At 41.6% G+C, this 17852-nt stretch overlaps 1 long non-coding RNA gene across 2 annotated transcripts in view; it reads right to left on the bottom strand.

Moving 5' to 3' along the window:
• Positions 1 to 1735: 1735 nt before the first annotated feature.
• Positions 1736 to 17852, bottom strand: part of LOC142599566 (uncharacterized) — a 32832-nt gene continuing 16715 nt past the window's right edge. For both annotated transcript variants that reach the window (XR_012833136.1, XR_012833137.1), the window contains one exon: positions 1736 to 4332. This is a non-coding gene — a long non-coding RNA (uncharacterized LOC142599566). The remainder of the gene's footprint in view (positions 4333 to 17852) is intronic.

The raw sequence follows: 17852 nt of genomic DNA, 5'->3' as shown, positions 1-17852 counted from the left end.
CTGCTAGGTGAACAAGAGAGGAATTTTTAACGCAAAGTTAGCTGCTGTTGCTTTCTCTTCAAACCTTAGTTTTTCACAAAATCCAGTAGATTTTCTGGTCTGCCTTTCTGAAAATTTGTGTGTTCACTTACAATACAGATATATGGACAACAGAGACAAATCTCCATCAGTCACACTGTGTTCCTTAACCACAGCCATGAAATAAACAAACAGTCTCTGAAAGCTTGAGCATTAATAGGAACAATCTTTGTTTGGCTGCTTACCTACAGCAACACCAGCAAGTCCTCAAGATGGATGAAACTAACATGAGCAACACTACGCACTTTTTTGCTGCAGTATATTCCAGTTGTAGATACTCTTCTCCAGCAGGCCAAAAACCCAACACTGGTAACTGATACTGCTGGTATAATTGCATTGTCTGGGCTTTTGTTGGTACAGCAGGTCTAGTCATAAATTTCACCTTACTACACCCACGATCAACACAGCTATATTGACAAGAGTTCATGGTACACGCATAGTCTTTAATTTCTAGTCCAGATTGGCAGCTTTTAGCTCTGCTGAGACTGTCAACTTGACTCCCAAGCAAGATGAGACTGATTAGAGAATTTCCAGCAGGACATCAAAAATAAACCAAGAGAAAACTCTCAGATGGTTAAGCCAATCTGCCATCAAAATGTGGCTGGTATAATCCCAGTAGTACTGGCGACCTTAATTCTATTTTTAAAATGTGTATACAAGTACTGCAATATTTGTTAGTTTTCTTTACTGCGAGTTTATATTGACCCAATGTTGATAAACAGACTCTAATGCTCTAAAAAGTGAAAATAAAATAAAAACATTTTTTAAAATCTAAAATGCTTTAATATGTCTTTCAGAGAGAAATAGCTCATAATATACTGAATTATGAATACCTGGCCAGATTCATACAGGCTATTAACCAAACAGATTACCAAGGAAGAGAGGAGGGGAAACAAAACCCCAATCCTGAAACAAAAAGTATTCTGCAATTGAAAAATTATATGTTACATAGACTGCCAGGTATAGGGGTGCTATGAGGCATTTTAAACAAAGAACTTGATTTCAGCTCCCAGTTGAACTTCTCAGGGAATTTTATTCTTGTCCATTGGTTTCTGCGTGCACAATACATATTGCTTTGAACAGCACTTTTAGAGTGAGATTGACAGGTCAGGACATGTCTTCCTTGTTATTACACAAATGGGCCACAAGGCCATTTCAAACAATCTCTTATTGTAAGTCTGTGTAGCAGGGCACTCTAGCACAGCTCAGCTTAGTGAACCCCTGTTCACAGAAAAGAGAGCAAGACAATAGACATTACAAACCCATATAATTTAAGCAAAAGCTGTCATTAGTTCGACTTGTAAATGGGATTTGACCAGGAAATAATTCAACATAAGAGGACAATTTTTTTAACAGCATAGTATGCAGAAAGCAAGAAAACAGTAGCTTACTGTGCTCATATTATTTAAAATGCATTATTATACAGTATCACGTGCACTGCTCTGCCTCTGAACTGCAAAACTTCAGGAAATAGCTTTTCTACTCAATGGATGCAAATACAAGCATATCCTTTGGGTCAAATGTATTCAGACTACATCTGTGGAAAGACATAGACTTTATTAGGTACTGAACAATCTTTCTAATGGCAGGATTTCAGCCAAGAGCCTCTCTCATAACCTGGCGTGATAAGGCAATAAAATTACAGAAAATATAAGACAAGTTTTTAAAGTGCTGGTGAAACCCTGTAGTAACCAAATGAACATATTACAACAAAAGGAGACAATGATAATATGCTGCTGATTCATTACAGCAAGCTTTGCTACATTTCTAAGAATGTGTCACCTGTGACATGCCATCGTTGAATTTCGATTTGAAATAATAATCTAAACTGTAATTATAATCCTTGTTCATTTTAGTCCACAAAGTGTTCCACAAAACCACCCTATTCCAATGAACTGCATAATTATCATTAATCCCTAATTTATAAACAGAGGTATATAAATAGAAAAGTTAAGAAACCTGATGAAGACCACAGAAAAATCTGCTGCCAGAGCTAGTGTAAGAATGTAACAACTTGGCATGGATTTAACTCTGTGGCTGCTGCTGAAGTCAGTGGAAAAACTGGATTTTAAAAATCCCATCCCAGAGTTCATGGCTTGCAAGCCCTTATAACTTAGCCTCCTGTAAAACACTTCCAAAATCAAACACATATCCAAATTAAAAAAAAAAAAAAAAAAAAAAGGAGAAAATCACGTGCCAGAGAACACTGAAACACTACAGGGCTCTGGAACTGTATGCTTCTTCCAAGCTTGTGGTGTATAATCAAACTACAAGGTATTAAGGACTCTTTTAGCTTATCTGCTTGATCATCTTGCCAGCACAGGACGAGGAACAGCCATGAATAACAACTATATACAGACAGGTATCCAGGGCCTCTTTTTAAATGACTGAATTGATAGAACCTTTACACTCCTAATTCAGAGTCTAATAAACATCTGTCATAGGAAAATATACTCCAAGTAATCTAGAATGAGGAGGCAAGCCAGACTGCAACAAGCAAATACACTTCAGGCACAAGGAACCCCCACTTCCTTTCTTAGCCTTGTTAAAACACTGAAGTCGTAAAGCCGGGAAGGAAGGCTATTCTGTTTTTCTAGGCTATGAAATCTCCACGTTAGTTCTTTCAAAGGGAAACAATTTCTGATCGTGACATAAGCTTAACCTGCCATCTATTGTGCAATGGTGTATGAAGCATGAACTTGGATTTCGGATTCTGTAAACACTAACACATGTTATACCAACAAATCTGTACTAACTCTGGGCCAAATTTTGTAGATCTCACCCAGACAAAACACAATCAAAGCTGAAGTGAACAACACCTAAGTAAAGGCTACAGGATTTGGCAATTTTAGCCTTACTTTCTTTTCCCCTTGAAAAGCCAAGGCAAACAGGCTTTATTTCATTTTCTGCATGCCATGGAGAGGTGTGGAGCAAAAGGGAGAGGGACAAGGAAAGAACTGGGAAGGGAAGAGCCTGAGTTTCAGAGAATTATCCTTCCTCCATAGGCCCTCACTACACAAAACCCATATGGCCAAGGGATCAGCAGTGCGGGTGTGGGTGCAGCTCCTGGGAGACTTCAGGAGACTCATGTGGTCAGTAGATTTCTTATTAAATTGATTCCTTACGCACTACAGTGACAAAACTGGAGCCTCACAGGTCCTTGTTCAACAGCACCGTAAGGCACAAGTGTGCATGTCCCAAGGCACAGCCAAGCTTCCCTGCGGCCATGGGGCAAGAGCATGAGCTTAAGACTACACAATGTTGTTAAACCAAGTAAAAGTCATGTTATTAGTCTGCCACTGCCACTCTATTGATCTTCAGTATTAAAATAAAATTAAGATCTTTCTTTCAGATGAGTTTCAAGGAAGAGGATTTTATTGTAGGTTTTCTGGACATAAAATAGCTAATCAAGCAGAAAATGTGTTTAGTAGTTTATAAAATGGTAAGTTTCACTGTAAGACATATAAGAGCAGTGATTTATTAAGTAATATTATTCTCATGATTGTACTGCTATATTATTCTTTCATTGTCAGGCAATCTGTAGAAATTTGTTCTGCTTCAGGCAATCCTTACCCTTGCTATACAACTGTTGTTACGTACGTTTTTCTCATTATGATAAGTACTTTGATCTCTCAGCAAATGTTCGGCATCTTATAAACTGTAACATAAAACCCACATAGAGCAAAGCGATGACTAAAAAGATCATAACAATCACAACTGCGGTTCTCAGATAACCCTGAAATACACAACGGAAAAATAAGGGGGAGGGGAGAAGAAATGCTTTGATTGTCAGTAGACATTTAAACTCTTTTAAGCATCAGATTATTTTCTTTTTCAGTGATGTACCTTGGAGATCTGACTTTTACAGTCATCAAAAACCAGGTTCACGAAAAATACCTCCCTTGTGACAAAAAAGCAGCCTTTACAATTCAGAACTCCTTTTCTAAAGAGCACTAACCACAACCCACATGAATGAGAATATACATAGCCAAGCATCGGTATGAATTCATAAAGCCTTTACTTCAGTGCCTTTAACATTATGTTCTGCAGACAGTTATCAATTTGAAATGCAGTTTGGCAAGATATATTGTTAGCTGTAGGTAAGCCTTTTCTATTAACACAGTAGATGTGCCTTCTCACAGCGAAGAAGCTCACAGTGTGGCCAAGACATGGATGTGTGAAGTCCTTTAAACAATTAGAAAGCAGTCCAGTAGCTCAGTCATTCTTCCATTATTTCATTCATTCATTTTCTTTCTGAGAAAAGAAAAAAAAAAAAAGAAAAAGCATTATTCCCCATGGCATGGGGAATTGGCCCAGCTTGAACAGGAATCTCAGAATTAAAGTAGTTTTCAAAAAAGTAAAACTTGTGGTAAGGTGGCAATCAGCTCCACTGTCATGCAGAAAAGCTTTGACTATCGAAAAGACAGGATTTGTCCAGGCTTGTAGACTAGCACAGTCTGGGCTTGGTAGAGACATTGTCTCATTTTTCCTTTGGAAAGATATTCCTTTCCTTCCCTTCTTCCAGCTTCCTGACTTTTCCCTCCCTTTTGATGTCTCTCAGCATTTCAACATCAGTAAGTGAATCAGAGCCCTGTGCTTCACACAAAGCCTTCCTAGGCAAAGAGGCTCAGGGAAGACCTATAAGCATTGTGAAAAGAACTTTAACAAACACCAGGAAGGAGAAAACATTGAAAAATAAAGAGGAAGCTAGTAAAAATGTGTGTCTTAAAAGGGAACAATAAATAACCTTTCAAAAGAGGGGAGTGCATGAGTTTTATCATTTCACCTATAATGCTTTGCAGCTGGAGACAGTCTGCTGACACAGGCTAGCAAAGGCAGAAAATAATCTAACAAGCTTAAAACCCAGAAAGAAAATCACTTTCATCAGAAGTTATAATGTTCAAAAGCAACTCCTCTAGCTTTACAAATTGCTGTTTGCAGGGGCACTATGGTGAATCACTTTGTTTCTAGCAGTAGTTGCACTGTCACAGCTCAACTCTCTCAAAGGCACTCATGAAAACAAACTGCAAATCCAGTATTTACCACCAAGTGATCTAGGCTGAACAACTTCAGACCTGAACTGTCACTTCTGAGGTATTTGGAAATGCCATTTCAGCTGAGGACCAGCTCTGTGACTGTGTTTGGAAGATCTGCTGCTTTAAGTATTTCTTTATGCTTTTGCTGCAATAATTACAGAGGATAAAAGAGTAAGAGTAGTGCTCATCACACCAGACTTGACTGCTAAATACCAGACACTACTTGGGTTAACACAGAAAACTTCATTGGTGACAAACACATTTTGACTGTTGTTTTGCGCTGACTTCAGCACAATGTTCAGCATCTACATGTGAAAACAAACTACAGCTATTTAATTCTGTTGGGCAAAATTAAAATTTGACTTACAAAAGTGCTTGTTTGTATCAATCTGCTGTATTCTTAAATGTGCTGATTTTCTTATAGAAAGACTAAGAGTTTGTCAGATTCACTATTTTTTGTTTTAAATTAGTAGATTTATGGACCAAACTAGGAATATGGCTAATACTGAGGATCTTATACATTTAACTAAGGATGAACAGATTAGTTTCAAGGGCAAGCACTGAGCAAAAGAAGATATGTCAACATTTGCAGAATATTACCCAGGCACCTACTCCTCAATGTGACTGCAAAATGCTCAATATTTAATGGCATTGTAACATATTTACTTAATAAATATTTTGTTTTTCAAATCGGAATCAGTGTAATTCCATTCCATAAATGGAATGCAAATCTATTCTTCCATAAACTGGAGGACAACATATATAGAGAGGCATGAAAATAATATTTAGCAGGTTGTCAAAATGGTTTTGCATACAACACTGCATATACTTACTGGAAGGACTTCCCTCAGTCCAGAATCTGTCTTCATTATCATAATCGTCTTACTGTACATGTCATTATTGTTATCTTCATTTTCTAATCTCTCAAAAGACCTGCAGTGACCCTCTGTGATCTCTGGTTTTGGGTTGGTTTGTTTGCTAAACTGTGCTAAAAATACTCCTAGTTACTACTATTAAAAGTCAACTTTTGCCAGCAGACGTGACAACTTCCATCTTGCTAACAACAGGAAAAGACAACAAAATTTCAAGTAACTACTATCTGGCTGTAAACTAACAAGTTTATATTGACAACCACTCCCAAATACCTCACCAGAGAAAAGGGATAAATTTTCTTTAATGTTTGGAGAATAATTTGAACACCTTAATAATGGGCATTACACACAAACACACAGTAGCTATGAAGGATTTTCATCTAACTACTTCATCGTATATATCTGTATTTGGTTATATTTCGTTTCTAGACCTCTTCTCTATTAAAATGTGATTAAACTAGAAAGAGGTGAACCCAGTTCTGGAAGCTTTGAGGGTTTGGGTTTTTGGGGGTTTTTTTGGAAAATGGAATTATAAGCTTCCTGCAAGCATAGCAAGTGGGTAAAAATAATATTTTATGGAATTAAATTTAACATAAAGAGAAAAGAAACATGCTTCATGGAGAAAAAGGAAGAAAACTTTCTACTTATCCAGTGGACCAAGGAAACAAATGACAGTGCAAGTTTCTCACCCAGCCTATACGTCTCCATTACGGACACATCTATGCAACAATTTACAGGCAGGCAAGAACTTGTTCTGCATATATCCCAGTCACCTCAAAGCTGCAAGACACATTACTGCAGATACAACCTAAAATATGAGTTTCACCAGAGTGCCTACTAGGTCTGATATGGGTCTGTACTAACACAATTCCTAGCTGGTTTGGAGCACAGACAAAACAAGCTCATGTCTGCGTGAGAATGGCCAGCAGAGTGTAACCCAAGATTCAGAAAAGGTACCTCTCATTCTGGAGAACTGCTTGGGCCTCTTTGGCACAGCACAGTCAACTAAGATAGTGGATTGGCAATGAACTAACCATTGTATTTGAAAAAGGCAATAAAGGAGCTGAAAGCAACAGTCTGGTAACTTGTCAGTCTGTTCTGGATCACAATGACTATCACATTATTTATATTAAAGTCAGCGAGCTACACATCTTTCAACAAATTAAACCACCCCCATTTCCTCAGATGTCATTCTGCCCAGTCACCATGCCCGAGTGTGGGATTATAGTTAATCATCACAGAGAGACTATCTATCCCTGCCATCACCTTGCTGAACCTCTTAGCTCTTGAGAGATGAACTAGAGACTGTAAAGATGGTATTATAGAATCGTAGAACCATAGAATGGTTTGGGTTGGAAGGGACCTTGTCGTGGTTCTGCCCTAGCTGGCAGCTGAGCACCACAGGGTGCTCACTCACTCCTGTCCCGGTGGGATAGGGAGGAGAATGGGAAGACAAAGGCAAACCTCATGAGCTGGGGTAAGGATGGTATACTAGAATAGCGAAGGGAGAGGGAAATAACACCGACAGTACTTAGAATATACACAACGGGTGATAACAAAAGGCAATTTACTGACCCAATGACCGACCAGGTACTCAGCCCACACTCAGTCCATCCCGGAGCTGCTCAGAGCCAGCAACCCTTCCCTGACTAGCCCCCTTTTATTTTGAGAATGATGTCATATGATATGGAATATCCCCTTGGCCAGTTTGGATCACCTGTCCTGGCTGTGGCAGGTCCCAGCTTCTTGTGAAAATTAACTCTATCCTAGTCAAAACCAGGAGAGACGTTAAAGATCATGTAGTTCCAAGCCCCCTGCCATGGGCAGGGACACCCTCCACTAGACCACGTTGCCCACAGCCCCATCCAACCTGGCCTTGAACACTTCCAGGGAGGGGGCATCCACAGCTTCTCTAGGCAACCTGTTCCAGTGCCTCACCACCCTCACAGTAAAGAATTTCTTTTTAACATCCAATCTAAATCAACCCTCCTTCAGCTTAAACCCATTACCCCTTGTCCTGTCACTACACTCTCTGATAAACAGTCCCTCTCCAGCTTTCCTGTAGGCCCCTTCAGGCACTGGAAGGCCGCAGTTAGATCTCCCTAGAGCCTTCTTTTCTCCAGGCTAAACAACCCCAACTCTCTCAGCCTGTCCTCATAGGAGAGGTCCTCCAGCCCATTGATTGACTTAGTGGCCCTCCTCTGGACTCGCTCCAACAGCTCCATGTCTCTCCTGTACTGGGGCCCCCAGAGCTGGATGCAGTACTCCAGGTGGGGTCTCACAAGAGCAGAGCAGAGGGGCCAAATTACCTAAACCTGCTGGCCACGCTGCTTTTTATGCAGCCCAGGACATGGTTGGCTTTCTGGACTGCAAGAGCACACTGCCGGCTTACGTTCAGCTTCTCATCAATCAATACACCCAAGTCCTTCTCCTCAGGGCTGCTTTCAATCCATTCTCCACCCAGCCTATAGTCGTGCTTGGGACTGTGCTGACCTACGCACAGGACCTTGCACCTGGCCTTGTTGAACTTCCTGTGGTTTGCATGCACCCTCCTCTCCAGCCTGTCAAGGTCCCTCTGGATGGCATCCCTTCCCTCCAGCATGTTGACCACACCACACAGCTTGGTGTTGTTGGCAAACTTGCTGAGGGTGCACTCGATCCCATTGCCCATGTCACTGACAAAGATGTTGAACAGTGCCGGTTCCAGTATCGACCCCTGAGGAACGCCACTCATCACCGTTCTCCACTTGGACATTGAGCCGTTAACCACAACTCTTTCAGTGCGACCATCTAGCCAATTCCTTATCCACTGAGTGGATTATCAATTAGTGGATTACCAATTACCAAAGTGGATTACCAATTCCTTATCCCATCCATCAAATCCATGTCTCCCCAATTTAGAGACAAGGATGTCATGCAGGACAGTATCAAATACTTTGAACAAGTCCAGGTAGATGATGTCAGTTGCTCTTTCCATAGCCATCAATGCTGTAACCCTGTTGTAGAACGCCACCAAATTTCTCAGGCATGATTTACCCTTAGTGAAGCTGTGTTGGCTGCCACCAATCACCTCCTTATTTTCCATGTGCCCGAGCATAGTCTCCAGGAGGGTCTGCTCCATGATCTTGCCAGGCACAGAAGTGGGACTGACTGGCCTGTAGTTCCCTTGGGTCTTCTTTTTTTCCCTTTTTAAAAATGGGGGTTATGTTTCCCCTCTTCCAGTCGGCGGGAACTTTGCCAGACTGCAATGACTTCTCAAATATGATGGCGAGTGGCCTGGCCACTTCATCCACCAGTTCCATCAGGACCCACAGATGCAACTCATCAGGTCCCATGGACTTGTGCAACTTCAGGTTCCTTAGATATTCTTGAACCCGATTTTCTCCTACAGTGGGCAGTTCTGCATTCTCCCAGTCCCTGCCTTCTGTGACCTGGGCAGTGTGGCTCAAGCATTTGCCAGTGAAGACTGAGGCAAAGAAGTCATTGAGTACCTCAGCCTTGTCCATATCCTGGGTAACCAGGTCTCCTGTTTCATTCCGGAGGGGACCCACAGTTTCCCTCATCCTCCTTTTATCACCAAAGTACCTACAGAAGCTTTTCTTGTTGTCCTTGGCATCCCTGGCCAGATGTAATTCTGTCAGGGCTTTGGCTTTCCTAACCTGATCCCTGGCTGCTCGGACAGTTTCTCTGTATTTCTCCCAGGCTACCTGCCCTTGCTTCCACTCTCTGTAGGCTTCCCTTTTTTTTGTTTGACTTTGCCCAGGACCTCCTTGTTCATCCATGGGGACCTCTTGGTGTTTTTGCTTGACTTCCTCTTTGCTGGGATGCATCGCTCCTGAGCTTGGAGGTGACCTTTGAATATTAACCAGCTGTCTTGGGCCCCTCTTCCTTTCAGGGCTTTGTCCCATGGTACTCTACCAAGCAGATCCCTGAAGAGGCCAAAGTCTGCTCTCCTGAAGTCCAGGGTAGTGAGCTTGCTGCACGCCCTCCTCGCTGCCCTAAGGATCTTGAAGTCCACCATTGTGTGGTCACTGTAACCAAGGCTGCCCTTGAGCTTGACGTCCCCTACTAGGCCCTCCTTATTGGTGAGAATAAGGTCCAGCATGGCACCTGTCTTCATGGGCTCCTCTGTCACTTGGAGGAGAAAGTTGTCATCAACACATTCCAGGACCCTCCTGGATTGCTTGCGCTGAGCTGTATTGTCCCTCCAACAGATGTTGGGGCAGTTGAAGTCCCTCATGAGGACCAGGGCTTGTGAACATGAGGCTGCTCCTATCTGTCTATGGAGGGCCTCATCCGCTCGGTCTTCCTGGTCAGGTGGTCTGTAGCAGACCCCTGCTATGATGTCCCCTGCCCCTTTACTCCCTTTAATCCTGACCCATAAGTTCTCACTTGGCTCCTCATCCATGCCCAGGTGGAGCTGCATGTACTCCAGCTGGTGATTGACATAGAGGGCGATGCCCCATCCTCGTCTGCCCTGCCTGTCCTTCCTAAAGAACCTGTACCCTTCCATCCCAACACTCCAGTCATAAGAGCTATCCCACCTCTGTAACGCCAAGGTCATAGCATTGCAGGCACACACATGTCTCCAGCTCCTCTTGTTTATTCCCCAGTTAATGAGACCCAGTCCCAGATCACCTATTCATCTGTGTTGCCCAGATGGTAGAAAGCCAGTAAAGTCAACCCTGTCATCCCTTCCCAGCTCACTTGGCGAGCACAGAGGACATGCTACAGAGAAGAAGAGGCAGGTCCTCCATGTCTTGTGAACTGCAATCCTCGATCAACAGGTCCACCAGCTGGACTTGCAGTGAGGGCTGACTATTTAGCAGGCTGGGAAGTGGCTTAGTGCCCTACCGTTTGTACAGTCCACTGCCATGTTAAAAGCAGCTCGATCTGGCCAGTTGATTTGATCTGTGATTTTTAAGCCCCAGTGTGACACTCTGGAATGACCTCTGGGCCAGAAGAGTTAACCGGTAAAATAGCACTTTGTGAATTAAACCTGGCATAAGTTCACTGTGCTTTCCCTCTAGGGGATTAAATCTTTACTATGCAAATTCTGACTGCAGACAGGCAAATGAATGTATTGGTATAAATCACACTTCAGCACTTAACATTGCTATGAACAGTAAGAGAATATAATAGACCAAGCAGATTTATATTCTGTTGGGTAATCCTCCAGGCTTGCCCTTGCTGAAAAGTCAGACCCAGTTTATGTCAGAAGCAGTCAATAATACAGAAAACTAATACATGGAATTGAGTGAGTGTCAACGGCTTAATTCATGCAGAAGGAAGGTAGCTTTTCTTTAGTAAACCCTTCTCCCCGAGAAGGTGCTGCAATATTTTTGCAGCAGCAGAGTAACAGAAATTTTACATTTTAGAGATACATGTTATCTAACTAAACAAGTATTATTGAAGCAAAACAAAAACAATGGCAACAAATATCTGACAAGGCTGGCTTGCATATGAAACAAGGTGGGGTCCCTCTCTGAACCTTGAATAGAAACATTATTTTTTCCTCCACCAGAAGCCATCATCACTCTTTCACCAAAAGGAAGGTCACACCATCTTTCACAAAAGATTTGCCTGCTCGTAATTACTGCCTGCAGTGTACAGACAAATGCAATCTTTTAAAATGCTAACTGTGTTATACTTGTACCCGAGGGATCCAATGGTACAAATGTAATGTGGCCTAACCAGTTTGTCTTAGCAAGACCTTACAGTGCTGATTTGAAACAGCTGAACTAAATCAACAGCTACCTTGAGCCAGAGGCCTTTGGAGAGCAATTAGAGTCAAAGCTTGGGTTTTGAACCCAATATGCCCTGTCAGTCTCAATGATTTGTGTTTGTTGTACTCAGCCTCATTTCCTGCATGAAATACGAGGCTGTATAAAGAGGAAAAATTCCCAAGATTAAAAAATATTTGACCTCAGTGCATTTGCGAGCATGAAAGTACACATGTCTAAATGACCATTTTGGTTTGTAGAACAAAGTTCTATTGATGTTGGCAGGCTGAGCTTCCCTGTCTCAAAGCCACATGAATGGTTTCAAGTTTCAGCCAAAAAATGTTTTCCACATGCTTTAGTGTGGGCCAATTTACACAGCAGATTTTGCGGAGACTGTGGCCAAGTCCTTCATAAAGGGCTGCCTTCTTTGGGATCAGGGAAACCACAACAGACACATTGCTAATGCAATCTAATTATCTGCTTGAATATTTTTCCAGATGTATCCAATGTCTAAAAATACTGCAATAAAAAAGGTATTATTTGGCTCCTTCGACTGAAACAGTGGCATAAAGAACCTGCTTGTCTACAGTGAAAGATATAACAATGTAATTCTGCAACTGCCTTTAAATCAGTCAGACAAAACTGAACACCCTGAAGGTAGGCTATTTGATGCCTTATGTGTGGAATTAGCCTCCCAAAGAAAAACATGAATAAAGGGGTGCTTTTTTGTCAAAAAGTGCATCTCGTTCTTACAAGGTAATTTCCTTCATTTGCAGATCACAATTTGATATTGGGTAGGTTGATCTAATACATAACAAAGCATCTTTTCACTGAAATGAAAGATGAAGACTCTGAGCATTGGTATGTGGATAGTTGTGTCATGAGCTATATTTTTTATTATTATTAAATTTCACTACAGGTGGATCACTCAGTATCCCAGTTTCAGAAAAATGTAAAAAACCAAAGTGGCTTTTTTCCCCACCGGGTCTTCCAAAATTGCCTACTTACTGTCAGTGAGGACTGGTTCCTTTCTTCCTGCTAATGTGTCTAAAAATCACAAATTGACATAGGTTATTCAAACAGGAATTGACCATTCAATAGATTTTTCTGTAGTTCTATGTCTTGATAAAGGAACATAAATAATATACATGTCACAGTTTCTATCAGGAACAATAGCAGTTTGCATAACCTGCAATTCCAGAAACACAGACCAATTTGTTAAAATGCTTTTTCTTTTGGATTTTACAAAGGATTTACATTAATGACTTTTATAAAGGAGATCTGTCAATAACAAGATTTCTTAATCCTTAGAAGAATGTTTTATTTTAGGATATAATGAAAAGACATATTTAATTTTTTTGTTTTAATATTTAACTTTTCCTCAGTGTATCAGCTGTTGGGAAAGTAGCAAAGATAAATCAGTCATTCATCATTTTTTTTCTGACTATTCTCAATCACAACCACAAAAACCCAGTATGAACAACATCCCTGATTTCCACCGAGAACCGCACCAGCACGCTGGTGCCAAGGTCATGTGGCCCTAAACAGGCTGGAGCTGAAGCTGTGGCTGCTGAATCTGAACATAATATGAGAAGAATGCTGAAAACCACATGGGAGATAATGACCAAGCAGAATCTACTTTGGTATTTTTGGCATTTCTGTGTGGCACTTGAAATATTTGAGCTATTTCCATGCAATGATGTTTGTCAGATGTGATTTACACAAGGCTGCGGTTATGTGTGTACCCTTAAATGCACGCATCAGAGAGAGCATTTGCCAGTCCTATGACTTGGCTTATTGGATAAGGAGTGGCAACTGTGGGATAGAGAGTTCGGTCCAAAAACATAGCTGCCTAGAGACGTTCCTAGTGGTTTAAATCACTGTTTGTATATTTAAAAAGAAAAACAAACTTTATCACCCTGCCTGCCTTCTTTCATCACATTGACTTGTCACAGCTCAGCATGCTTACTTTTATTTTTATAGAGCAAATTTATGGCTTTGCAAAAATATTCCAAGAATTTGAGAAATAGCAGAATATGGGATCTATATTTTGCATAAATATTTGTAGTACAATGGCATATTAAATAATATAGAAGAAATTTTACTGGTCACACATAAGCATATTTGAATCCATCACACCAATCCAAAGCCATTCAGTGTTTTCAAGTTGTTAGTCAATGTGTTGGTTTTGTGTGGCAAGGTTTTGGTAGCGGGGGGGCTACAGGGGTGGCTTCTGTGAGAAGCTGCTAGAAGCTTCCCCTGTGTCTGACAGAGCCAATGCCAGCCGGCTCCAAGACGGACCCGCCGCTGGCCAAGGCCAAGCCAATCAGCGCCTCTGTGATAACATATTTAAGAAGAAAAAAAAACAGTTAGAGGTTTTGCAGCCGGAGAGAGGAGTGAGAAGATGTCAAGTGCAGAAGGAGGGGCAGGAGGTGCTCCAGGCACCGGAGCAGAGATCCCCCTGCAGCCCGTGGTGAAGACCATGGTGAAGCAGGCTGTCCCCCTGCAGCCCATGGAGGAAGGATGAGGGGGTGTAGAGATTCCACCTGCAGCCCGTGGAGGACCCCATGCCAGAGCAGGTGGAGGCACTCGAAGGAGGCTGTGGCCCCATGGGAAGCCCACGCTGGAGCAAGCTCCAGGCAGGACCTGTGGCCCTGTGGAGAGAGGAGCCCACGCCAGAGCAGGTTTGCTGGCAGGACTTGTGACCCTATGGGGGACCCACGCTGGAGCAGTTTGCTTTTCCAGGTGGAAAAGACCCATGCTGGAGCAGTTCATGAAGGACTGTAGCCCGTGGGAGAGACTCACATTGGAGAAGTTCATGAAGGACTGTCTCCCATGAGAGGGACTCCATGCTGGAGCAGGGGAATGATTAAGAGGATTCCTCCCCCTGAGGATGAAGAAGCAGCAGAAACACCGCGTGATGAACTGACCGTAACCCCCATTCCCCGTCCCCCTGTGCTGCTGATGATGGGGGGGAGGTTGAAGCCGGGAGTGAAGTTGAGCCTGAGAAGATGGGAAGGGTGCGGGGAGGTGTTTTAAGATTTGATTTTATTTCTCATTCCTCTACTCTGTTTTGCTTAGTAATAAATTAGATGAATTTTCTCTCTAAGTTCAGTCTGGTTTGCTCATGATGATAATTGGTGAGTGATCTCTCCCTGTCCTTATCTCGACCCACAAACTTTTCGTTGTACCTTTTCTCCGCTGTCCAGTGAATGAGGGGAGTGATAGAGCGGCTCTGGTGGGCACCTGGCCCCTAGGCAGGTCAACCCACCACAGTCAGTATTCAAAATATGAATGTTTTAAACACATTATATATGTTGCAAATATCTTCAGTGAGCAATGCAGCTGAAGATAACTGATTGAGAAAAAAAATAATACTCTGTAACTCCTCCTAACTAAAATGAGGTTTCAAAAGTTCTGCTAGGGACACACTCCCTTGACAATATAGTTTTTAAGTCAGTCATATTGTAGCACTTTTTGGTCCTTTTTTCCCACACTATAACTGACCCACCAAGGCAAATAGACAGTTTTGCAAGTAATATATCATGCCTATAGCCAAGCTATACATGAGGATTGAATCACAGAATTTCAAGTGTCATGTGCATAAGATGTTGAGAAAAAATAATGTATTTCTTGTTTCTTTCGCTCTCATGCAAGAATAGCATGCTCTTTTAACAATGTTATCATCTAAGTAAGAAACATCTTAAAGAGCAGTTGCCCATGACATATTTCTGTAGTAAGGAGAGACTACAAGAGGCATTTCACTGATGAGTGTTCCTTGGTAGATAAGAAACCAGGAGCAATGCACAGATTTTGTGAAAAGACTCAACTATCAAGAAAAGTGGTAACCAAGATAAAAGGTGTCCCAGTGTCCCAGTCCACTGAGGTCCGGTGAGTCTTCATAAACATCAGAAAGCTTTGATCATATACAGTACGAGATGAACTCCCATCCTTCTCATACTTAGCAGACTATCCAAAAGAACAGTATGCCAAGTGACCTTGACAAATGTCCACTAAAGAAAGTCATCTTTCTATCACTTTCTAAAGTGATAAATCAACAAGGAGCTCAAGATTGATATGTGCATTTTAAGTAACACCACACTACGCTGTATGTACCACATTAGTCTAAAACACTAGCTTTCAGCTATTTTCAAAACTACGCAGGAGTACATTTTGCAATTATTCTACACTAGGTTTGCAACTTTCCAGCAAAATACTGAAAATACTAAAAGCTAACCTATGTAAAAAATGTTGGTTTCATTGCAGCTAAGCTTGGTTAGAGGTCACTGCCCATAACCGCATGTGAAGGATGCTGTTTCCTCAGATCTGTTGGATAACTGCATATAAAATTTCTCTCTAGACTGCCTCTGTCAAAATGACCCAGATTTTAAAAACACAATTATTTTAAGTGTTTAAACTAACCTAGACCATACTGATACAATAAGGAGGAGTGACTTCACAGATAGTTATGCCAGCGGGTCCAGTAGTGAGGTTCATGGGGAGTAACCTCTTAACCTTTCAGTCTGCATCTTCTTCTTCTTCGTTACATGGCCCCATATCCTTTTTTCTTCCTTTCATCACTTGTTCTCCTGTTCCCAAAAAACATACCTGCCAGGCTTTCAAAGACAATACAGCTTTGCTGCTGCAAGCCATGGGTGAAATGAGGAATTCTCTCTCACTGTTTCATGAGAGAAGAAAGGGACGGAAAGAGGAAAGGACAACTGAGAGGTCTGAGGAGGCAACAAGGGCAAGTGGGAGATCAGTCTGCAGAAACAATGGGGTAGCGTCTCTATGGGAAGTGCACGGCACAACCGGGGCCTGTGAGTATTACCATAATGTAAACATTACCCTATTGTTAATAATGTTGACAATGATGAATTATCATCTCCTTTTTAGTATGCTCTTTTTTTTTCTCTAATTTTTTTACTGATATCCCTTCCTTGTTTTGTGGTTTGGGTTTTTTTGTTGTTTTGTTTTTGTCGTTGTGGTTGCGTGTTTTTTTTGTTGATGATGGGTTTTTAGGTGGGTTTTGTTGGGGTTTTTTTCAGGGGAGGAAGTTGTCTCAGCTTCTTGTTATCTTTCCCTCCCTTGACCTTTCCATTTACCAACCCCTTTCTTTCAGACTCTCTCTTTTGCTTTCTCCCATTTCCAGAAATTACACTGTTACTAAAGGCCAATGGATTTCCACACAACAGCAAGAAGCCAGCAAGCAAGAGCACAGTGGAAAAGGCCACAAGGGAGTGTGCAGAATGCACATTTCTGCCCTTATGTGTTATTACTAGATGAGGAAATACATTTTCCATGAAGCTGATGAAAAATTACTATTGTTTTCTTTGGAGAAAGGAAGATAGGCTGTTAAATGGTTTTTGGGGAGCTAGGTTTTGTTTTTCTCTCTAGACAAATAATATTTCCATAAATACAGATGCAAGCTCTGGGCTGTCAGGTTAATTGCAAATTCTAATGAAACTGAAAAGTTCCCATACAGCACAATACCAGGACGACTTATGTCAGTACCACTGTGTATTAAATACTGCTGTGGGAAGCCATTTACCTTTGTTCCTTTCCAGAAAGAGTAACCTGTAAACAATGATTATCATACGCAAGTATGGGTTTGGTTTTTAACATGAAAAAAAAAAGGTGTTTTGGGAAATAAAGAAAAATAGAGAATAATTCCAAGCAAAGTTGCAAAAAATTACACAGGACATAAAATTAGTCAGTGTGTTAACTTTTCACACTAACTTCCCTGAAGCTGCAAATATTTCACCTCATGCTGCTATATTTGTGGGTGCCACTGAACATAACACCTCAGCCCACAAAAGTTCTTGCAAATAAATGGAGAAAACCTTAGAGCAAACATCGTGTTAAATATCCCCATGCTGATATCTTGTAGAATTTCCTTTCAGACAACAGGCTGTCGGCCTCTTATTAGAAGAAGATTTGACATGATGCACACAGTTCTGGAAAACCTGACAAAGAGGAAATGAACACTTTAAAGCACAACAGAGAATGGCAGAAAGGTCTTCAGACTCTTCAAGCTCTTTCTGAGGTAGCGCTTGCTGACACAGGCACTCATGTTCCATCTACACAGACATACACGCAACAAGCGTTATGGAGGGGTTTGACCTTCATCAGGCTTTTTTTCC

This window comes from Balearica regulorum, chromosome Z (genome assembly GCF_011004875.1).
Source record: "Balearica regulorum gibbericeps isolate bBalReg1 chromosome Z, bBalReg1.pri, whole genome shotgun sequence".
Taxonomy (NCBI): domain Eukaryota; kingdom Metazoa; phylum Chordata; class Aves; order Gruiformes; family Gruidae; genus Balearica; species Balearica regulorum.
The sequence above is the reverse complement of the archived record's forward strand: the minus strand, read 5'-3'. Positions and strand labels throughout refer to the sequence as shown.